We start from the raw sequence: 25,319 nt of genomic DNA, 5'->3' as shown, positions 1-25,319 counted from the left end.
ATTATCAATGTCTTTGTTTATAAGTTCCATGATGATACGTTCCATGGCCTTGCAGACCAGGCTTGTTAGGCTAATGGAGCGGTAGTTCACGGGGTCCGTGGTGGCTCCCCCTTTGTGGAGTGGGATAACCATCACTGTGTGCCATTCAGTGGGCACAAAGCCTGAGGTGAGGTTATGATTGAACATGGTGCTTAGGTGGGGTGCCAGTTCATTCTGTAATTCATGTAGAACGCAACCTGGGATGTCGGCAGGTCCCATGGATTTTGTGTTCTTGGCTTTGGAGTGTGTGGTTTTTACCTGTGCAGCCGTGATTACAGGAACTTTGCATTTTTCAGTTATAGAGATGGGCCCTTTAGTGGGTGTGGGGGGGGGTATAGTTAGCAATGAACCTATCTGCCAGGATGTTGGCAATATTGGTAGGTTCTGTATATTTAGCGCCATTGTACTGTAACTCAGAGCAGATCTGAGTGTTGCCATTGAGATTCTTGACATAGCTATATAATGCTTTGTGGTTGTCTTTAGAATCAGTGGCAATTTTGTTTTCATAACTAGCTTTGGAGGATTTTATGAGGGATCTCATTTTCTTACTGAGGCTGACCAGGGAGTTCTTCTAGTAATGGGATTTTACTCTTTTTTCAACAGTTGCTTTCTTCTGTTGTAGAGCTTGTTTATGGCAGAGCCATATTGGTTTTCTTTTTTTTTTTGGAGGATAGCATCTTGGTTCTGTTAGGGATAGCATGATCCATGTACTTGTGTAAGTGCTTATAAAGTACATTTGTGTAGGATTCAGCAGTCGTACCTCTATTGTCCATCTGCATGGGTGTCGTGAAGTTTGCCACTTCTGTCTTAAGAAGTGTAAAGTTGGCTTTGGAGAAATTTTTTACTTGGATGACTCTCTTCTTGGAACATGCTGGAAGCATCTGTGTTATATACCTGTCTTTCCAGCATGTATTATTTATACTACAGTGACAGTGAAGGAGTGTACAACAGGTAAGACATGTTAGTCCAGTCATGGATAAGCGGGAGGTACACAGTGGAATCTGACAACTTCCTGTATGGCAGCCATATACATTGCCTCCAAAGCATTTAGGAGACAGACTACATATGTCTGGTCTTGACATGGACTCGACAGGACATGTTATCTGCAATGTGTATTGGTGTACCATGGAAACTGTGTGGCTGCTACAATTGCAAGATATGCCTGTGCAGTGACATAGCAAGGGAGCCATTGTACACAGTGATAGGTGTGATGAGTGCCACATTCAGTATAGCAATGATAATCTGGGATTTACATCACATACCATTCTCTTTAGATTGTACAAAGTTGAATGCATCCACACATCTTACCGGCCAGTGAAAGTCAAAGGCTACATTACTCTCTGTGTCCATAAGTCCATGAGTAATGGCTCAACTGTATGTGGTGTGTGGACACTACTATATTTTCCAGGGGTGGATGACTTTCCAAAGGATAGTACTGTGCAGTCATTGGCATTTAGTATTTGTCAGCGGCTCAGATAGCAACTGAATGTGTATCTCAGGCCATGCTGGATAACTGTTGGTTCTGTGTGGGATTCAGTGACAGCTCCTGATATCCATTCACCTGCTAATGTAGTCAGTCACAGGACATTGACAGTGGCTGTGACTGCAGAGAAGGAATGGCTAGAAGGGGTATGCCATTAATGATGTCTGGGAAATCCACTCGTGACCAGCATCATTGCAGCATAGGTCTCCTAATGCTATCTTCCCAGATTATGACTGTCAGACACTTGCCTATCCACCAGCTGACATAACACTCTGTAGATAACCTACGCAGTTTCCAGCAAGGCCTGCTGGCCTAATATTGTCAAACACCTTGTCAGTCCATGGTAGGTAGAGTGCGTAATATTCCCGTCATCTACTGCATAGTGTAACGTTCAATGGGATCCACCAATTAGAGTTGGTAGGCATGATTTGGTCTTGAGCATAGCAAACAGTGTTTGGTCCAGTGTCAGTAAGTATATGACAGTGTTACAGCTCATATCCATGATAACGGCATGGCATTTCATTTCACATGACTCAGAGATCTGGGGACACTGCTTGGCAGTACATGCTAGCTGTCCTTTGTGCACCTAAGGATTGCAGCTACTTCCAGCATGTTCCAAGAAGAGAGTCATTCAAGTTGTCTGTACAGAGCGCAAACATGTTAAGGAACTGTAATAAATATATATATATATATATATATATATATATATATATATATATATATATATATATACTGTGAAGGTAAGGTGGGTGTTTTACACAGGTATTCCTCTGTTGGACACTACCTAAATGGTGTGTACTGGAAAGACACAATTACATTGTGAAGACTGTTAAGCATGGCAGTCCAAGGAATTGCTGGTGCCTGGCAACTACTAATGCTGGTCTCACCAACACTACTCTCACATAGGATACAGTGCTCTGATACATTTTCTGTCATCACATGCAAAACGTTGCTATGAAGCCCATGATGACAAGCAGGACACAGCCTGTTTGCTCATCCACATAGCTGTCCCACATCATGAAAGGCTCTGTAGGCTTCATATACCCTTTTCCAGGTAGATGCCTTGATTAGAAACCTGGTCAGACAGTTGGCTTTCTGTTCCAGCATTGGTAGTAAGTCATTAGGGAATTCACAAGAGGGGGATTAGTAGCACTGCTGTAGCACCACACTATAATGTACAATGTCCAGTGATATATATGTCAAGACTTGCTAACACAATCAGCACACTGATGGTGAGCCATCGTAGGTGACAATTTCAAAGCTAGTCATCCATCCAGCCCTTCAACACATTACTGGTGGATATCTGCATGATATGGCTGTGAGGCCTACTGCAGCAGACTGGCCGCCTTTGGCTAGTGCATGTCTACCTGCCACATGTCCTAAGCATGTCATACTTTACAGTTATGTACCTGAAACACATCTGTGTTCCCATATCATGTCACACAGCAACCAGTGTCCTGTCTATTTGCTTGACAGGCATTGTATGTTTACAAGGCCAATGTAATTTTAGCAAAGTTGAACAAGTCCTCTATGCATCCACGGGCATCCACATCTTCAATGCAAGGTGTGCCTACAAACACTGTACATCAGGCTGTCAGCTCCAAAGGTGTGGCAGCATGTCAATATCCTACAAGAGGGAATTGATGAACAACTGCTTGTTGACATAGTAATGGCTATAAACCCCATGCAAATATATATGTAGTATCCTTCCATCACTAACCGCTATGTACCTGGTAATTAACACATCAGTCATAACATGTGGCGTACATACGCAGGGGTGAAAGAACTGGGCACACACACCTGGCCACACAGGTTTACACCTAATGTGCCTGAGAACACCATGTCTCCCCAGTGGTTTGATGGGAATCATATGCCATAGCTGAGGGCACAATCACCCATAACTGACATACTCATAACATCCATGTACTCTTCCCTCAGCACCCCAATATCTGAGTGGAATGGCCATTTGGTAATGGACCTTTCCAAGCAGTACTGGCACTTGCACACAACAGTATGGCCCCTGACAAGGGAACCTCACGTCTTCAGCATGTGTTCAATGGGTATTGTCTGAAATGAGGGTCATTGTAGCCTGTGGCATATAGACCACTCAGAAGTGATCTCTGCCTTGCATATGGGGCAATGTGTGACTGTGCTTGACTGTAAATGCTGCATATCTCTAGGTGGCATAGTAGATGGATTAATCACTCTAAGGACTTTAACCTAGTATGTGATGTTAGTAATACATGCTGTTGGGAGAGATTTGTCTAGCAGGCTTTAACCCACCTTTGAAACAGAACCCTGGCTAATGACTAGCAGAGTACTTCAGTGCACCTCAGCACATGCCATCTGTATGATTGGCTAGGCGACCGTCATTTCACCACAGAGCTTCTGCCTGTATCCCTCTTGGACTGGGGCAATATGTGCTGGTCATGTAAATAAGGGTACACAGTTGTCTACGATTGTGATGGCTGTATGGCCATTTTGCTAGTGAAATTCAAACCTCCTATACTTCCATGAGCTATGAGCTGATGTAAAATGCTGTAACAGCCACACACACAAACATGGCTACATTGAGGATAACACCACTTCCAATAACTGCTTAAAGGACATGGCACAACATGCACATAGTGCAAGTTGACTGTATGTACATTAGATCACTTACCTATGTAATAGTACACACTACAGATCATAGTAGGTGATGCATGCAACACACCTCATGTCTGATAGTACTATCAGTTTAGAACATATTAAGCTTGATGACATCAGAAGGCTTAGTAGTGGTCAGGCATTTGGAGGGCTACATCACCTGCTACAAATAAAAATTCTGCAAAACCCTACCTCTTTCTAAGGTGATCGAATTTATGCCATAGAGATAGAGACACACACCAAGTGGCCTGCAGTGAGATTAGAACTGCAACCAATCTAATCTTATGCTGTAGATCATGATACTTATCACATGTGCCACAGTTTAAGTCGGATGCTACAATGGCTGCTGGTAGTACTAAGGTAAATGACATTATCAGGCCTTGTAGAAGAAGGCAGGAAGCCAGCAACAACTTACAGGGCCAAAAAGTGCTTAACCATTACAGTTTGATAGCCAATGAGGGATTCTCAGTTGTATGGCAGGGGAAAACACACACACACACACACACACACACACACACATATATATATATATATATATATATATATATATATATATATATAGCTATATAGCGATTTGACAATACATACAGATAGATATACTATGCATGTGAGAGAGAGATAGTGACAGATGGATATGTATAAATATATATATGTATGTGTAGACAAATGTATACATAACAAATAATTTTAATCAAGGGGCAACAGGAGTGCACTCAGTTTAACTCAGTGTATGGGCATGCCCAGTGGGACTGTCAGTACTTATAAAGTGACTCCAGGCCACACCTACCTGCACTCCAGTCCGGGAATTTGTGTGTTACAGACTCTGACATCTGTACCTGTTTCTGCAATAATGCACTTCACTCAAAAATGTCCATGGCATTCTCCAGCTGTCTGATGTAATTAATACGTAAACCAAAAAATAAGCACCCTAGTAGTCAGTCTCCTGTCTGTTTATTGTATAAAAAATCAGTTAAGCGCTTTCATGGAACACAGTTGACTTCATCAGAACAAACGGACTGGAGACTGACTACCAGGGTACTTATTTTTTGGTTTATTAGTCTTTTTGGTAAGCACTTTTATACCACTTTACTAGTTTCATGATGTAATTAATATGTGACAGAGGTTCATAATGTTACACCACACACAGATTGACAGTGTGTGAAAACGCCAACATAATTCCTCACATGCAAAAGATGTGGATATTTCCAGATCACAGACGTCAACAGCATCACCCATGCTAACTTGCCTAGTTCACTGAGCAGGCCAAACTGGCAGCCAGACAGTAGTCATTCATCACACAATCAACAGCATACAAATGTACATTGTTATTCTTGCATTAAATGAGGCATACAATGTGTGATCAATTTCTATGTTACTGCCCTGAGATTGCCTGGACTGCTGATATACCATTGATGACCTACTGTTAAAGCAGTTATATGGGAAAACTGCTGTGTTGTGTGTGGAAGAACAATTGCACATGTTCTTCTGGGATACACAGTAGTCCAAATATCATGTGACCCCACTGTTTAACATCTCCCTTGACTGATGTAGTGCATACTCCAGCCATGAGGCCAAGTGAATATTAAGGACTACATACTAATGGACTGGGTAACTGTAGTCCAATGTGGATGTTACCTGTGTCAAAACAGTCCACGATCTTTCATAGGTTCATAAGTTTATAGGTTGGTACTAGGCTATTGGCACTAGGGCCTATACAAGCTTAGCCATAACAATTCTCTGGCTATTTCTTCCCACAATATTTACTTCCCTGGACCCCTGTCTAGCAGGGTGACTGATATGATCCCTGAGGTGAATTTACTTTCTCCTATCCAATCGTCAAGGTGCCTTTTGAAGAGGGCTAAAGAGGCGCTCTTCTTGACATGTATGGGCAGTCTATTCCAGAGTCTGGGGAGTCTCTGGGTCAAGAACCTATCCCTCCAGCATGTTTTATTTATTGTGATGACAAGATTTAGAACCCTGGAGCATGTGGCTCTGAAGGGTTGGGATTTCTTTAAGTGTAGCATGTCCAACAGCTCTGGGTCTGACATGGACTTGTATGTTAATCAGAGATTGCCTCTGAGTAGATGATATGTGACAGAGTATAGCTGGAGTTTTTTTAAGATGGTCAGCATAGGGCATCTGCTTTAGGCCTGTGATTCTTTTAGTGAGGTATTTCTGCAGCCTTTCCAGTTATTGCAGATGTTTTGAGAGGTGCATACCAAACAGAGCATTGTATTCTATAATGGGTCTAATAAGGGATGAGTACAGAGGGACAATGACCTCCTTTTTCCTGGATGAAAAGCCCTTAGTGATGAGGTGTGCCACATAGAAGGATTTCCTGACTGTTGTGGCGATGTGGTTATCAAAGGTGAGACCACTGTCCACCTGTGTCCCTAAGTCTCTTATCACACTTTCAGTGTTTAGTGTGCTGCCACCTATGTAGTAATTCACAGGTACTTGTTTTTTCCCAAAGGGGATAACTATACATTTCTTGGCATTGAGCTTGTGCCCATGGTTCTGGCACCAAGTGTCTGTTTCTGTAAGGCCCTTTTGAAGAGTATCCACATCATTTGGGGATTCAATAATGGCTCCCAGTTTGCAGTCATCTGCGAACTTTGTTAGCCAGAGTCCCTTAGTGTTGGCCTGTACTTCAGAGAAGTAGATGGCAAACAAGAGCGGTCCCAGGACTGAACCCTGAGGTACTCCACTTGTCAATTGTCTGGAGTTGGATTTGGAGTCGGCTACATTTACAGTGTGGGTTCTGTTAGCAAGCCAGTTGGTAACCCATCGAGTGAAGTAGGGATTAATGCCCCGCTTAGTAAGTCTATCTATGATTCCAGAGTAGGTGATGGTGTCAAACGCCTTGGCAAGGTCCAGATAGGCTGTGTGGACCGCCATACCATTGTCCATGGCTCTGGAGACTGATTTGAAGAAGTCAATCAGGTTCAGGAGACAAGATCGGCCCTTCATGAACCCAAACTGGGTGGGATCCTGTGTTTGAAGGTTGCCAATGTCTTTGTTTATAAGTTCCATGATAATATGTTCCATGGCCTTGCAGATCAAGCTTGTCAGACTGATGGGGTGGTAGTTCCCAGGATCCAAGATGGAGCCCCCCTTGTGGAGTGGGATAACTGTAGCTGTACGCCACTCAGTGGGCATGAAGCCTGAGGTGAGGCTATGATTAAACATGACACTTAGGTGAGGTGCCAATTCATTTTTTAGTTCATTTAATACATAGCCCGAGATATCATCTGGTCCCATGGATACTGTATTCTTAGCTTTGGAGAGTACGTGTTTTACCTGTGTGGCAGTTATTACCGGAATTTGGCAGTCTTCCAGTATTGAGATGGGCCATTTAGGGGGTGAGAGGGGGGTGAAGTCAGCACTGAAATGATCTGCCAGGATATTGCCAATATCCTTGGGATCAGTATATTTAATGCCATTCTGTTGTAGCTCAGAGCAGATCTGAGCATTGCCATTTAGATTCTTGACATAGTTATAGAATGTCTTGTGGTTGTCTTTGCAATATTTGGCAATTTTATTTTCATAACTAGCTTTGGAGGATTTTATGAGGGATCTCAGCTTCTTACTGAGGCTGGTAAGGGAGATTTTTGAAGCCTGGGATTTTCCTCTTTTCTGCAACAGTTTCTTCCTTTTGTTGTAAAGTTTGTTTTTGGCAGGGGACCACCAGATTGGCTTCCTTTTTTTGTAGGAGAGCATTTTGGTTCTATCTGGGATGGCATGAATCATGCATGAGTGGATGTGCTCATACAGTGCCTTAGTGTAGGATTCAGCAGTCGAACTTTCAGTTCCCGTCTGCATGGGTGTCATGAAGTTTGTCACTTCTGACTTGAGTAGCATGAAGTTGACTTTGGAGTAGTTTTTTATGGAGGTTTCCTAACTGGGGGGGTGGGGGTGGGATGTGGATGTTAAGACTGATTAGCTTATGGTCAGACCTGACCAATGAGGGGGTGACCATAGGTGTAGAGCATTGATTTCCCATGTTGGTAATGACCAGGTCTAGGATATTGGAGCCCCTGGTGAGACTACGGATTAGTTGATCCAATGCATTGGAATTTATGAATTCCAAGAACTGTCGGGCAAAGGTGTTGGTACATGAGTAGTTTTCCCAGTTAATGGCAGGGTAGTTGAAATCACCCAGTATTAGGGTGTTTAGTTGTATCTTAATATTTTCCAGTATGTTTACAAAGGTGTAGTGAGAATCTTGGTGCCTGGTGGGGGATCTGTAGCAAGCTAAAATTTGGATTGCAGTCTTACCAAGTGTTATTTGCACCTGGGGAATTTCAGATGCATTGTGTTGGGCAAGTAGCCTGGTAGTGTGAATATCCTTGGGGAATATGGACACTCCTCCACCTTTAGTGTTTTGATCCTGGATTGGTGGCCAAAATGTGTGGTAAGAGTTGTAGCCTGTTATTGCAGGGGTGCTCTCTGGAGCTGTGAACTGGGTCTCAGTTACTGCACAGATATCAATATTCTCCATTTTAGGAGTGCCTTGAGAGAGTGCATTTTGAGGTTTAGACTTCTAGCATTGAGTAGCATTACCTTCAGAATTTGCATGCTTGTACCTGTTACAGTGATGGTTTTGTCCTTTGAACTTTGCCTAAAAAAGGCACTATAGGGGTGGCAAGACCCTTAGCCAGTAACCTGAATCCCAGGGGTGACAGGTGCAGACCATCTCTGGCAAAGCATCGTGGTCTGTCGATCATGTCGTCCTAAGCAGACAGATACTGGATCCGTTTTGAATGACACTAGAAGCTTAGCCAATTGTTGAAGTCAATCATTTTGTCCTTATATTGTGGTATCATTCTGGGCAGGATGCTACTCAGGGCTAGGGTCATACCTCCCTGGGCCACATGATCCAAGTGCTCTTCCATGTCTCTTTTCATGTAGTCCAGGGAGGTATTTCTCAAGTCATTCCCTCCAACATGGACAATGACAGAGTCATATTTGTACTTGTTGTGGAGTGACTTGAGTGCATGTGTTATGTGGCAGATCCTGGCACCCGACAGGCAGCTGACTGTAATTTTCTCCTTGTTCAGCCTGGTGAGTGAGACATCAGTGTGCCTGACTATAGAGTCACCTATGACTAAAGTGTTAGGTATGTTGTCTTGCCTTAGGGGCTGTTGCTGGGTGGCACACTGGTGATGTGAGCTATGTGACACTTTGGTTGTGATTGGTGTGTGTTTGCATTTCAGCTTCGGAGGTTCTTGTTGCTTGGGCAAGTTACAGTTAAGGGGCTCTGCATATGTGGATTTAATGTTGCTATGTGTGGGTGTTGGTGGTGTGGGTTTAGAAGGGCTATGTGTTGCTTGAGGTTTAGTGCAGGCGTTAACCTTCTCCTCTTGACTGTCTAGCACAATCTTGGGTGGAGAGAGTTTTGCTTCCAGTTTGGCTATGTAAGTACATCTCTCACAGATTTTAGTGTTGGGTGGTAGGAGGAGAGGGTTGTCTGTGCACATGAGGCAATTGCTGTATTGCCCCAGTATGCCCAGATTCAACAGGTGGACAGGAGAAATCACTGGAAGCTGACCCTTGGACATGCCTGATTTGGTGCTTTTTTTGTAAAATACATGAGCTGTTTTCCCTTGCCTTAACAAGGTACTTTGCAATTATAGGCTGTTTTGTGCTTATAATTAATTTCTCCTTATTAACAAGGAGAGTTGAGTGCTTGTATCAGTTTAAGACTTCATAGTGCTTTCCAGCAGGTATTAGAGTAAGTGCTAGTCACAGGGATGCTTAAAGGTAAGATGAAAAAAAATGGTTTTTCCTAAACACTGCAGTGTGCACTAGATAAGTTAGATGTGAAAGTAGGTAACTTAAGTTTTACCTGTCTAAAAAGTTAAGTTTTAGTGGAGAGTCACTATTTTTAAAACAGCAAGATAGATTGAAAGGGGGTGGTCACTTTTGTATTCTGGTATTATGGAATATAGTAGGATGGCCAATAAATTTAAATAGTTGAAGGAGAGTGATTTCACAAAATGATAATGTTGTGCTTACTCACACAAGCCAGTGAAAGCAGAGAGGAAATGAGATATATGGTCAAATTAACATAAGAGGCAGGCAACTAGAAAGACAGTGGTATTTAAGAACATGACAGTAACAGGGTGGGTGGATGGGGAAAAAAATTCTGTCTGACTCACAAGAGACAGAGCTGTGGTCTCTTTTAAAGTTTTAATATGCAGTTAAAAGCAGAATACAAGAAAAACACAAGGTAAAGAAATCAAATCACAGTATTCAGAATATAAAAAGGTAATAAAGTAATACAAAATACAACAAATAAAAAGAAAACTAACCTTTCCTTCACAGCAAAGTGTAGCAGAGTCTGGTGAGCTTTTCTAGTAAAGCTCTGAAATGTTTTATTTTACCCCTTAAATAGAAGGTTTAGTTCCTAGCTCCACCCCCTCAGTTCAAAAATTATTAACCTTAAGTGACCTCTTCTATCTTATGTATGAGTCCTTAATTAATCAGTTCTAATTTCTGCCTGACTCACAACAGACAGAGCTGTGGTCTCTTTTGAAGTTTTAATATGCTGTTAAAAGCAGAATACAAGTAAAACATAAGGTAAAGAAAACAAATTACATTATTCAAAATGTAAAAAGGCAATAAAGCAATACAAAATACAACAAATAAAAAGCAAACTAACCTTTCCTTCAGAGCAATGTGTAGCATATTATAGTAATCCTTACAAGTAGTGTGTAGGTTAGGGCTTACCTTGCAAATTCAGCAGTTGAGAGAACTGTAGTTCAGGGCTGACTCTGTTGGATGCAAGCAGTACACAACCAATACATGGATAGGAACAGGTTGTGTGGGTTGCCTGGCATCAAGTTTAATATATGTATGTGAGTAGGAGTAAGGTGTCAGTCCCTAAGGCCCTAGGTTGTCAGTGAATCTGCTATGCATTGTCTCTTAGCCAAAGTCAGGACATACTGGGCATGCCTATGTCTGCCTACAGGGATATCATCAGGGGGTTCCTCCTCTGAGTCCTCCTCTAACTGTGTTTGTGGTGACCTAGGCACTGGTGGGGAACTGTGTATCCCTTCCCTTTGCCAATCATGCTGCAGCTGTTTCTGCTGGATCATATTGTATAGCATAGTACATACTGTGAATGTAAGTGCACATGTGGCTGGAGAGTACTGTAGGACTTCACCAGATATATCAAGGCACTGGAACTGTGACTTCAGAAACCCAAACACGTGCTCTGTGATGTTTCTAGTTTTTGTGAGTGCCTCATTATGGCATTCTTCATTGGCTGTGTGCGCATTTCTGATGGGTGTCATCATCCATGGTTCCAGGGTGTAGCCAGCATCCCCCAGTAAATAGCCATGTGGGATGTCCCCTATAGCAAACATCTGGTACTGCTGTTATGCATGCCACATATGGGAGTCATGATAACTGCCAGGGCTGCCAGCATACACATTCATAATAATCCCCTGGGCATTGCACCCAACTTGGCAGTTGATGGAGTGGTACCCCTTGAGGTTGATGTAGATTCTACCCTCTTCACTGAGTGGTGCCTTGATGTGTACATGAGTGGAATCTATGGCACCCAGTATTTTAGGGTAGTGTGCTGCACAGTAAAAGTGCTGCATATTGCTGGCCCTCACCTCAGCAGTGAGGGGAAAAGAAATGTGCTCACTGACATGTGGTAGTATTTTATCAAGGAACTGGTGGAGTACCCTGGATGCTGATGCCTGTGAGTCCCCCATTATGTCCCCCATTGTTTTTTGGAATGTACCTGTAGCTAGTATCCTAAGTGCTACACATACCTTTGTTTCCATTCGGATGGGTTCCCCTCTGTTGGCTCTGGGTCTGAGCCAAGGGTGGCAGAGCTAAGTGAGTTCTTGTAGTATCTCCCCATCCACCCTGTAGCTCTGTATAAGCCCCAGCTCATGTAGCTCCTAGAAGGTTACCCTGGGTCTGAACACTCTTCTTCTTCTCTGTCTAGGCTGTTGTCAGCAGCAGCAGCATTGACTTCAGCATTTAGCACATACAGGTGTAGCAGACCTACAGCAGCCCCTAGCATTCTCTCAGTTAAAATTCCCAAGTCTGTACTCCAATGGCCCAGAGTATTGGGGAAAAATCAGAAAGTAGGGTATATGCATGCTTTATAGAACTCTGCTGTAGGTGCAGAATGTGTGATTGGCTAAGTATGATGCATTCCACCTGCCTACAATATAATTAACATCATTTAATGGCCTTATTTTAGCTTAAACAAGGGTCAAAACTAATTAAATACATTTTTGTGATATGCTCAACATGGTGGCATGGCACGCAAATATCTGCACAGAAGTTAAACAAAGCTTAGACGTTAGTAGACACATCCCACAGGAAGGACAAGCTTAACCAGGTAGAGCACTGAGCAAACACATGCACCTAAGCTGAAATGAGCTTAGAAGTCAGTGGACACCCCCTCGATGGCAGCTGCATCCTGTGTAAACAGCAACATGGGTCTAAGCTTACACAAAGGGAATATGCAGACATGATTACTCCTTTCTGCTATTTAGCAACTCTACCTCATTTGCATAGGTGTCCGTGCTCACAACCTGGAAGCTACATGCTTCATAACCCACCCACGTTAGCAACAGCACCAATGCACCATTGTAGGGACTCCACACGCAGTCCTGTAATACATTTCTGTCAAATAATATTATTTTTTTCCAATTTTTTATTTTTATTTTTCCATAAAGCGTGTTTGCACACTGCTGCACACCACACAAACATCTTCAAATTATTAAAAAACAAAAATTTAATTTAACTTATTTCCTTTAATTTTTCCCCAATACAGTATAATAGTTTCACTCATATGTGTATGTGTATGACATTTCTGTTCATATATATCCATTTTTACAACCCCTTTTGTCTATCTATACTCCTGTAATTGTAATTTTTCCACGTACACTACAAACACTGACATGGGGTCTAAACAGATGCCTATCTGCTTGCTGGATCACTCTATCTGCCTCATTTGCATTAGATTCACCTGCTTATGAGGTGATTTGCATGCCACGGTAGTTTTCGTGTTAGCGCATGCATGAGCGCTGCTCAGCAGCACTTACTGAATTTAAAAATGTTCACGCCCATGTAAGTAGTGCAGCATGATGCCTACATGGAAAAATATGTAGGCTTTATTAAATGTCTCCAAGATCTTAAATCCTAGCAGATGGTATTCTTCATACTAGCAAACATTAGTGGCTGTACTGTGAACATGTGTGTGTGTCTCATTTAATGGACATTCAATTATTCAACCCCAAAACATCTAAAATCTTGGAAATTCATTATATAAACCTACAACACCCTCAAGGTTATAAAAGTACAAAAAGATCTGGGGGAAATATTCATTAACTCTAAGATCACACAAACTTGCAGAAGAGTGAGAAAATTAGGAAAATACAACACTCACTATTTTGTTCTTCTCCAAATCTGTCATTACAAGACACCAGCAACCTATCAGGGATGAAGGTCTGAGTACTGGTCACCTGGTCAACAGCAAGCAATAGGTTTTTCAATATTAACTGGTTAAGAAATGTTAAAACACCAATGAATACTATATATCTGTTTTTTTCATATTAAAATAAATGTTCTATAAGAAACTGATTTAAATTGTCCAGTACGATAATTGCTAAATAACAGAAATACAGTTATTAAAAATTAACAACCGGGGGTGTGGCCAAGATGAGCACTAACAGCACTTTCTCTCTGCTCTGCCTTTTCAGAATATTTATTACAGGATTTTTTGAATTTATCTATCCTAATTTTGTTTTTTTGTTTTTTTACATATTTGGAATCTACTACTCATCCTTTAGGATAGTATATAACCTTTCTATAATTTTTTTAGTTTTTCCTGTCAAAAAGTACTAGAGAAAATATTTTGACTCCAGGCCACAGAATGAGCATCTCCAAGAAACAACTATTAAGAAGGAACTTCAGTCACTGTTATCGAATATTCAAGAACTGATAACAAAAATTGATAGAATGGAGGTAAACCTAGGATAATTTCAAAGAAAAATGTTCCCAACAAATGAAAATGCTACATGAAGACCTCAAGCAACAAAAGAAACAGATTACAAGAATAGAGACTTCACTGAATGATATGGACACTAGAATTCAAGAAGATGAGCATAACATAGACTTTCTCTTAAAACAACATACTCTTTTACAAACAAAAGTTGATGATCTAGAGAATAGATCAAGAAGAAATAGTATTAGAGTTTTTGGTTTACCTGATAATATTGAAGAAGGTAATATGAAAAAATTCTTAACTACTTGGCTTCCTGAGGTACTGCAGTTTCCTGAAGCTCTCTCATATTGGATAGAGAGAGCCCACAGGTCCTTGACTTCTTCAAAAAAAAGGTAAAACCAATTCTACTAAATCTGTTATAGTGATGTTTCTATCATCACACAACAAGGAGATAGTGTTAAAGAATGCATGGGCTAAATCTCCTATTAAATATAAAGAAAATGTCATATGCTTTGATAATGATTACTCATCTTCTGTAATAGCCAAAAAGAAAGCTTTTTTCTGACAATATTAAACGAACTAAAAAAGCCCAAATAAAATCCTATTATTTCCAGCCAGATTAAAAATATTTTTTAAGACGGTCCAAAAATATTTGATGACATAGAAACTGCCATCACTTTTGTCAAAACAAGAAAACTGCTTGATAAAATGGAGGATATGGACTGGGCAAATGCCAGTCTTATAAGAAATGCTGATAACAGTTCCTGGAAGATCTCTGAACATAAAAAGAAGCACAAGAATAAGTGATTAACTAAAATATTTTACAATGGCTTTCCTTTACCTATTGCTTAACCCAGAAGTTGGGGAGATGGAAATGGTTCAACAGGTGGGTCTTTATTGTTTAAATTTATTTTTTTATGACACATGGTTGTTTCAATGGCATTTTTATTGTTTGTTATTAGTAAATCTAGTTTGGCAAGTTAGTAAAGGCTTAATTACTATAGCAAGTAAAAGCTATTTAGTTTATTTATTATTTTTTTAATTCTAATAGCTGGTTGTTGTTGTAAGTGCTCCATATATTTGGGGAGGGAATTCTATGGTGTCTTGGGGATTATAGTAAATATGGAGACATAAAGATGATAAAATGAGGGTCTTTGATACTGTAGACATTTTCTTTATTATTTTTTTGTTTGCTGTTTTATTGCCTTATCTGTGAAGAGAGATTCTTAATTGATATCACTGCCATAATGTTGCTTTGCTGATGGTGTTTCCCATCTGTTGTTCTGGTGGTGGGATATACTGGTGCTTCTGGTGATAGACATGAGAAATGTTTTTTGGTGAACTGATGTGTCTTGATTTTGTCATTGGGTATTTGTTTAAAAATGGGACTTTGTGGGAGTAATGTTGTACGGATGGCTTCTGTTTAACAGCTGTAATGGGATTCCCTGGTCATTATATTGTGAAGTGGTTTTGGGTTTTTTTTGCTGTTAGTTGTGGAGAAGTGGAGGGTTTGGTGTTGATTGGTGCATCCTTGGTGGTCTAGTGGTTTGTTGGGTTCGGGAGATGGAGTTTACCGAGTTTGTTATGTTGAATATCTGCTCTCTCCCTCTCTTTTGCCTTTTTTTCTGTTTGTTTTTGTTTGTCCCGGACCTACCACAAGGTAATCAACAGCTTTGCTACTGAAAAGCTGCAAATGTTTTCCCTCCTGAATCTCGTGCACCTGACCTGGTAAACAGCCCTGTTATGCGATCGCACTGAGGCTGCTACCTCTGAAAGCAAAAAAGAGTGCCATTTCCATGGAGACGTTTACAGAGTGAACTCTGTGCTGAAGAACTTTGCAACGTTAGATACTAGCTTGAATGGACAGTCTCTAATGCCATCTACAGGTCAAATGAAAGAAATGCAGTTAAGTGATCTGCATAACATAACTATTATGAAGCATTTGCGAGTGTTTATAAACAGCTAGTTTTGATACATTTAAACTCATATTTTTAACACTCATATTCATAGTTTTTGTTTATTTAAGTAAAGCTTTCTTTGATTTGTATAACAAACATATAACATAGTAGCATCATTAATATATTATAAAATCATTACATGAAACCTATACAGAATTTTACATTCTTCTACAAAGTTTAGAAAACAGATATGGGAATAATACTAGTGCAGACTGTAGGTCAACAAACAATGAATGAAACACAATATAATCTAAATAAAAGTAATTCATTGCATACAGTGTAATATGAGATGCAGATGTTTGCTATTACAGGTTGTAGCAACATAGTTTTCTTTAGGTGATTTCATGTCTTGTATATTAATTAATGTTTTGCTATATTCTGTGGGAGATGGAGGCTGATTCAGGTTAGGAAAGGTTAAAATATATATATATATATATATATATATATATATATATATATATATATATATATATATATATAAAGTTAATTTCCTGGAAAAGTTGTCTCTCCATCTATGGTCACTTCATGGTTGTAGACCATCTCCTACTAGTTATAAACATATGATACACTCCTTCTTAGAAAATACAGAGGATTTTAGTGGAATTTTATCTTATGGTGGGAAACTATAAGTCTGTATTTATTATGCTATTGCTTTCATCTGCATGGAGATGGGAAGATAGTGTTACTAGTTATTGGCACAATGAATAAAGAGACAGGAAAGGTGGACTATAGGTTTGCAGAATTTCTAGGTGATTAAATTACCTCCTCAACACTGACTACATACTTAGCTATTGTTTATAGTAAGGATCAAAAGTTCTTCAGGGTATAGCTTGCTTTTGGACCATTATAGCAATTCATTGCAAATGAATTAGTTATAACCTTTATTTTAATATGTAAAACATGTGGTTGTTTTTTATGCTATTTTAAACTCAATCTGATTTACATGAAGAGGAAATTTCATAACACATCTTTATTATATATATAATTTATCATGACTTGATGTGATATTAAAAATATAACATCATAAATTAAAAATAAAACAGTTACATTTAATATATTTTAATATGTTTCTTGAATGAGTACATACAATTGTAATGGAAGTATTTTATTTTATAATTTTTTTTTAGTCACATATACTGCTTAACAATGTTAAAATATGCAACAACAGATCTATTTAGGTGGGAATGAGATGAGTGTTGTTACTAGTTAGATGGCCAATTTGGGTGGCAGATGTCACTCAAATTAGGAGTTTTTTTAACTCCAGGGGGGTTAGAGAGTGTCTATGTTATTAGTAAATATTGTAAATTTCTGTTAATAGTTAATATGATGTTCACCAAGTCTTACACAATTGAATTTGATATAAACATATCTTATTGGATAAAAGTTTTATGTGCTTCATGTGTAACTTATAATTGTATTCCTTATAGTCAATTTCTATTGAGTTACAAAATATGGAAAAAAGGGAAAATTAATCAACAACTGATATTCAGAAACATTAACATATTATGACATCTTTAAAGTGCATATCATTAAACATTAATGGATTAAATAATCATAACAAGAGAAGATCTTTGAATACATATCTTAAACTACATAATTCTCAATTAATATTTCTGCAAGAAACTCATCTACTAACTGAAGATATTGCAAAATTGGAATTTAAATCTTACAAACTTTTGATTAGCTCTGAACATACACAAAAAAGGAGGAGTGGCCATACTATGGAAAAATACATTACTTATGCCTAAAATAATTGACACATACAAAGATAAAAAAGGGATGTTATCTTCAGTTGTTATAGAATTTAATAAAAACATTTTGACTTTAATAAATATATATTGGACTCCTGACATCAGACTTACAGCAGTAAAACAAGATATAGAGCATATAGTACAGTTTTCTAAGGGTAATATTATTCTTTCTGGAGATTTTAACTGTATCTCAGATATACAAGACTCTAGTACTAATGGCAAAAGGAACATTCCAGCAATAGACAAATTATTGAATGAATTCTCAGATTCATACATGCTGAAGGATATTAATAATTCTACAGATGCTAAGTCACTGTTCTATACATTCTACTCACATAGGCATAATTCATATTCAAGAATGGATAGGGTATTAATCTCTAATAACTTAGATGATTCCTTATTAAACTCCATAACATGTGATTTTATATTAAATTCCACATTTAATGTTTAATTTAAAAGGATACCAGCATACATAACTAAACTAAAAGACTTGACTGATTTTTTTACTACAAAAGTACAAAATTTTATTGAACTTAAAAGCACGCATGGAACCTCTGAAGTATACATCTGGGATGCTCTAAAAGCTTACATATATGGTAAAATCATTGATTAGTATAAAAAGAAAAGAATTTCATCGGATAAAGAACTCCAAGATATACAAACAAAGTTAGGTACTTTAAGACTTGATGTTTCAAGAAATCCAGATAAGAAAGCTAGAATAAATTAAATAAATATTTTAAACAATAAATATATGGAAATTTTAAATCATAAAGTCATGATTAATCTGGAGAAATACAAATTTCTAAATTGTTCTATAAATCCTAGATCCATGAATATATTAGCTAACAAAACTAAAATATTAAATATTTTTAATCAAATTAATGAAGTCTATTCTCCAGCAAAAAGAAAAATGGTATCTGACTTACAAAATATATTAAGTGAGTTTAGAGAATTTTTCTTAAAACTAAATTAACCTAATGACATGATTAATGGTACAAAAGATATTCAGTCTTTTATTAATAATAATATAAAGAACAGGCTATCAGAAACACAAATAAAATTAATAGATAAACAAATATCTTTTAAAGACATAAAAGATCAAATTCCTAAACTTAAGCAAAATAAAGCTCCTGGTAATGATGGTATAATTTCCGAAATCTACAAAGTTTTACCTACCAAAGCTTTAACTTTGTTATGCACAGTATTCAATATACCTCAAAATAATAACATTATACCCCCTTCTTGGAAGTATACATTTATTTCACCCATACTAAAGCCCGATAAAAATCCTACAAAATGTGCTTCATATAGGCCCGTTTCATTATTAAATACAGACTATAAAATGTTCATGTCTATATATGCTGATAAACTCAAAAATGTTTTACCATCCCTGGTTGACATGGATCAAACAGTTTTTATAATTAATAGAACTTCCTATGATAACATCAAAAGAACAGTAACTTTAATTGAATCAGTGAAAATCTTAAAGAATAATTTAACTCTTAGTTAAGATATTAACTGTGCTTTTGACTCAGTTAATTGGGAATATTTTTATTATTTTATTGAAGGAGTTAAACTTCTCTAATAGCTTTATTAATCTTATTACTCAATTATATAATGAAAGTCAAGCCTACATAAAAATTGGTACAAATATATCCCAGAACATACCTATTATAAAAGGATCCAGGCAAGGTTGCCCTTTATCTCCTCTTTTATTCACGTTAATTATGGAACCTTGGGCAAACCTAATAAGGGATAACAATAGTATACAAGGTTATAGATTAAACCTTAATGAAACCTCAAAAATCCAAATGTTTGTTGATGATGTATTAAATCACGCTTGGTGGTACTAATCCCACCTTACAAGAATTGTTCAAAAACATGGATATATTTCAAAAAAGTTCTGGTCTTCATTTTAATAACAATAAAACTCAAATTCTTCTAACTGGCTCAAAAAGATATAATATACAAGATGAATATAAAAAATATATACCTCAATCTCAACAAATAGCATATTTAGGTATAACTATAAGAACTAATATTAAAGACGAGTTACACCTAAATTATAGTAAAAGTATAACAACTATAGAGACTCTAAAAAGTAAATGCAACAAAATTCTATTCACAATGGATGAAAAACTTTCCATTCTAAAGATGATCTTGCTTCCAAAAATCTTATACACAATACAATCTATTTCTATTCCCCCCACAAGCTTTTTTATTAAAAAATTTAACACATTAATTAAAAAAAATTTGTGGCATCCGATAAAGCCTAGAATTGCATTGTCCTATCATATGTACAGTTGGGAAAATGGAGGTATATATTTACCAAATCTAGAAATGTATTCAACTTCATCAGTAATTAAAACAATTGTTTATCTTATAGATGGAGATTATTTAGCAAAGTGGAAAGAAATTATATTAAGTTTATCCCAAAATACCAAAAATAAAGATAATAACCATCTATTAAAGTTAGTAAATAACTCATTTATATGGAATTTAAGAGATTACTTTTCCAATTATTTCACTCAAATGTTTAAATGTACTTATGTAACCTTAATTCTAAAGGCCTTTAAAAACTATGTATTTAGGTTTAGAATTTCTGAGAATTGGTTGTTTCTCATCTTCCCTATTGCCTATACACAAGGGACAATTCTCTCTACAGACTACTCTAAAATGTTACTATTTAAGCAAAAACAATGTTTTGGCATCAAATGATAAATACAAATGAGACAAAATCTATTAATGCTGTTGTAGATGAATATAATATAAAGGTTACATTCAGCTGGGATAAGTATTTCTTCTTTTGGGGGTGAGGGAGGGGAGAAATTTGCACTGAACCTGTCTGCCAGAATGTTGGCAATATCTGTGGGTTCAGTGTATTTTTTGTCATTGTGAACTAACTATGAGCATATCTGAGGGTTTCTGCCCAGGTTTCTAACATAGCAGAAGAAGGCCTTGTGGTTATCTTTGCTGTTCATAGTGATTTTTCTCTCAAAGTTGGCCTTGGATGTTTTTATGAGAGAACGTAGCTTTCTACTAGTGCTAATCAGAGATGCCTTCTCTTTATGGGATTTTGCTCTGTAGTGCAGTAGCTTCCTTCTTTTGTTATACAATTTGTTTATGGCTGGGGTCCACCAGACAGGATGCCTGCCCTTGGTGGAGAGGGTCTTGGTTTTATTTGGGATTGCATGATCCATGCATTCTTGGAGATATCCATAGAAAGCATTTGTGAAGGATTCAGCATTGTGGGATGTGGTTTCCACTGGCCCAGTGGGCTTAAAGGATACCATCTCAGTTTTAAGAAGTGTAAAGTCGGCTTTTGAGAAGTTTTTCACTGTAGTCTTTTGTGTTGGGGGGTGGTGGTGGGATATGTATATCCAGGGTGATTAGTTTGTGGTCAGATCTCACTAGTGAGGGGTATACTTCCAGTGTGGAGCACTTTGTCCCCATGTTTGTGATGATCAGGTCTAGTATATTATCTCCCCTTGTAGGAGAGGTGACTAGCTGTTCCATTGCATTTGAATTTATGAATTCCAGGAACCTTTGGGCTAGGGTGTTTGGGCTAGAATAATGCACCCAGTCTATGTTAGGGTAGTTGAAGTCTCCCAATATGATGGTGTTTGGTGAGACATTCATATCCTCCAATGTCTTCAGGAAGGCTGAATGGGGTTCCTGAGATTGGGAGGGTGGTCTGTAACATGCCACCAGTTGTATAGCAGTTTTGCCTATGGTTAGTTGCACCTGGATGGTCTCTGATGCTTCATGTGTTGCCACTAACCTGGAGGTGTGGGTGTCTTTGATGAATATGGACACTCCCCCTCCCTTTTTGGTTTGGCCTGAGTTTTGAGGCTGAAAAGCATGATATGAGGTATAGCCTGGTAGTGCTGGGTTGCTCTCAGGAGCCTTGAACCAGGTTTCAGTTACTGTACAGGCATCGATGTTCTTCATACTTTGAGAGCCTGCATCTTGAGATTTATAATTTTTTTCCATTTTTGATTTCTAAGGAGGTGGGTTTGTCTTTTGAGCCTTGCCTAAAAAAGGCACTATGGAGGTGGCAAGAGCCTTAGCCAATATCCGGAAGCCCAGTGGTGACAGATGCAAGCTGTCCCTTACAAAGCAGCGTGGCTTATCCAGCATGTCATCCCAAGCAGACAGACATTGGATCCCCCTAGAATGACACCAGTAATTGAGCCAATTATTAAAGCTGATCATCTTGTCTTTGTATTGTGGCATCATTCTTGGTGAGGGCAAGATGCTGCTCAGGGTCAGGGTCATACCAGCCTGGGCTATGTAATCAGAGAGCTCCTCTATGTCTTTTTTCATGTAGTCCAGGGAGGTACGTCTTAGATCATTCACGCCAGCATGGACAATGACGGAGTCATATCTGTACATGCTTTGGAGTGACCTGAGTGCATGTGTTACGTGACGGATCCTATCTCCTGATAGGCAGCTCACCGTTACCCTCTCCTTGTTCAGCCCGGTAAGCGGAACATCAGTGTGTCTGACTATACAGTCACCTATTACTAGTGTATCAGGCATGGTGTTTGGCCTTAAGGGCTGTGATTGTTTGACACACTGATTTATTGAAGTATGTGTTGCATGTGTTATGTTTTGAGGTGGTGGATTTTTGGGTGTCTGCTTTGGGAGCCTCTGTTGTTTTGGTAAGTTTTTTGTTAGCGCCTCTGAGTATGTCTTTGTGTTATTATGTGTTTGGTTTGCAGTTGTGGTAGGTCTATGTGGGACTGGGTTTGCTGTGTGTGTGGTTACCTTCTCCTCCTGTCTGGTCTTGCCAGTCCTGAGTTGAGAGAGTTCAGCCTCCAGTTTGGCTATATAGTTGCATCTCTCACATGTATTTGTGTTAAATAAACAGTCATGCAGGTCTCGAACCCAGGACCCTATACACCATAGTCACAGCAGTTAACCAACAACCCATCACAGAAGATGTCCAGGTGAGAACCGCCCTCAGCAAAGCTAAAAACACAGCATCAATGGGACCTGACTGTATCCCAGGTTGTGTGCTATGTGAACTCCAAGAGAAGCTAAACCCACACATAAAAATGCTATTTAACCTTAGCCTCACTACAGGATATGTACCTGAACACTGGCATACAGCAACAGTAGTCCCACTCCACAAAGGAGGCACCTCTACAGACCCTGGTAACTACTGCCCCATAAGCTTAACCAGCCTGGTCTGCAAAGCTATGGAAAGAATCATTATGGAACTCATAAACAGAGACATTGGGGACTTACAGACACTTGATCCCACCCAGTTTGGCTTTGTAAAGGGCAGATACTGCCTTTTAAACCTGGTTGACTTTTTCGAAACAGTCACTAGAGCCATTGACGAGGGCAAAGCAGTCCATACAGCCTATCTGGACTTGGCTAAAGCTTTCGACACAATACCCCACTCAGGCATCATAGACAAGCTCAACAGCTTAAATGTAAATCCATATGTCACAAGATGGGTTGCAAACTGGCTAAAGGATAGAACCCACAAAGTCAAAATTGCTGGAGCCATGTCAGACTCAAAGCCAGTCACAAGTGGTGTCCCACAAGGCTCTGTCCTGGGACCCCTCTTGTTCGGCATTTATTTCTCAGATGTGAAAGCAAACATGGGAGGGTTGTGGCTGACAAAGTTCGCAGATGACTGCAAACTAGGCACCATAGTCGATACACCAGCTGACACACACATCCTACAGAAAGGCCTCACTGAAATGGACAACTGGTGCCGGAGTCATGGCCTTAAACTAAATGCCAAAAAATGTATAGTCATCCCCTTTGGGAAAAACAAAGTACCCATAAATTATCACATAGACAGTAATCCACTGAGTACGGAAAAAGTAATCAGAGACCTGGGGACCCAAGTCAATAGTGACCCCTCATTTGACACCCATGTTGCCAAAGTGGTTAGAAAGACTTTCTACCTTGCCCACCTTATCATGAAGGGATTCACATCCAGATCAAAGGAGGTCATTGTACCCCTATACTCCTCCCTTATCAGGCCCATGATTGAGTACAATGCCCCATTTGGTATGTACCTCACCAGGCACTTGCAACAGCTAGAGAGACCCCAAAAGTACCTCACCAAGAGGATCAAGGGTCTCCAACATATGTCATATGCTGCCAGACTAAAGAAACTCCAGCTCTATTCAGTAGCATACCACCTACTCAGAGGTGATCTGTGCCTGCCGTACAAGGCCATGTCCAATCAGGAATTGATGGACATGCTCCACCTCAAAAAATCCAAATCCATCAGAACCACGAGAGCTAAAGATTTAAACCTCAGTACAAATAGGAATAGGACATGCTGGAGGGAGAGAATCATAACTCAGAGGCTTCCCATACTCTGGAACAGAATCCCAGTTCATGTTAGGCAGAGCGCCTCACTGACTCTCTTCAAGAGAAATCTTGATGAGTGGTTGGGAGATTGTAGGTTTACCCCAGGGGTCATCTCTGTGTCACTACTAGACAGAGGCACAGTAAACTAATTCTACTATGTAAGGGGGTCTTCACTGTGTCACTACTAGACAGAGGCACAGTATTCTGAATCTATTCTGTACACTTTTGTACCATTACATGGGGTGGCGAAAGCCACATCACTATGGCTAGGCTTATAAATGCCCCAGGGCAGATAGCCTAGTACTAAACTATGAAACTATAAAACTATAATCTTAACACTTTACTTTGGTCAGATTTGCAAGAGTTTAGAAAATATATACTAGATAAACTAGTTTTAATCCCATCAAATTCTAAGAATTCAATACCCAAACTTATTCAGTATTTGATTTTATATACTCATAATACTTTACCAGTTAAAATAGTATATCATATATTTATAGAGCAATTAAACAAGAGCTAGATGTATATTCAGACAACTATTGGAATTCATTTTCTGTAATCAATAATTTTATTCCCTCAGAAAAAGACAAAATTAATTTCCTTGAGTCAGCCAGTAAAACTACTTCTTCTCTTAAATGGAGAATCTTCACATGGAGATTTTTACATAAATCTTTTTTCACTCCATAGAAAATGAGTAAGATAACTAAACAAGATATTGTTTTCTGCAGATGTACTGCAGAAACAAACGCTGGTTGGAACCATATATTTTATGACTGTGCATTATTAAAGAAATTTTGGCAAGAAGTTAACATGTTTTTACAGGCAATTTTTACAGACAATGTTGTGCTTACCAAATCACTTGTATTACTCAGCACACTTGTTCCAGACTGTATAAATAAAAGCAAATATTCTTTGCTCTGGTCTATATTGTCCATTGCCAGGAAAATAATCACAAAAAAATGGAAGTCCTCATCTGTTCCCTCATCTAAAGAATTTAAGGGTCTTCACTTGGAAATATCTAAGTTAGAAATGTTGACTATTAAATCTAAATCTACGAGAAATACAATTTTATATTACAAATGGGAAAATATACATGAACTATTAGTTAAAGAAATGGACAC

This window comes from Protopterus annectens, chromosome 17.part0 (genome assembly GCF_019279795.1).
Source record: "Protopterus annectens isolate FY-2018-M chromosome 17.part0, PAN1.0, whole genome shotgun sequence".
NCBI classification, from domain to species: Eukaryota; Metazoa; Chordata; order Ceratodontiformes; family Protopteridae; genus Protopterus; species Protopterus annectens.
The sequence above is the reverse complement of the archived record's forward strand: the minus strand, read 5'-3'. Positions refer to the sequence as shown.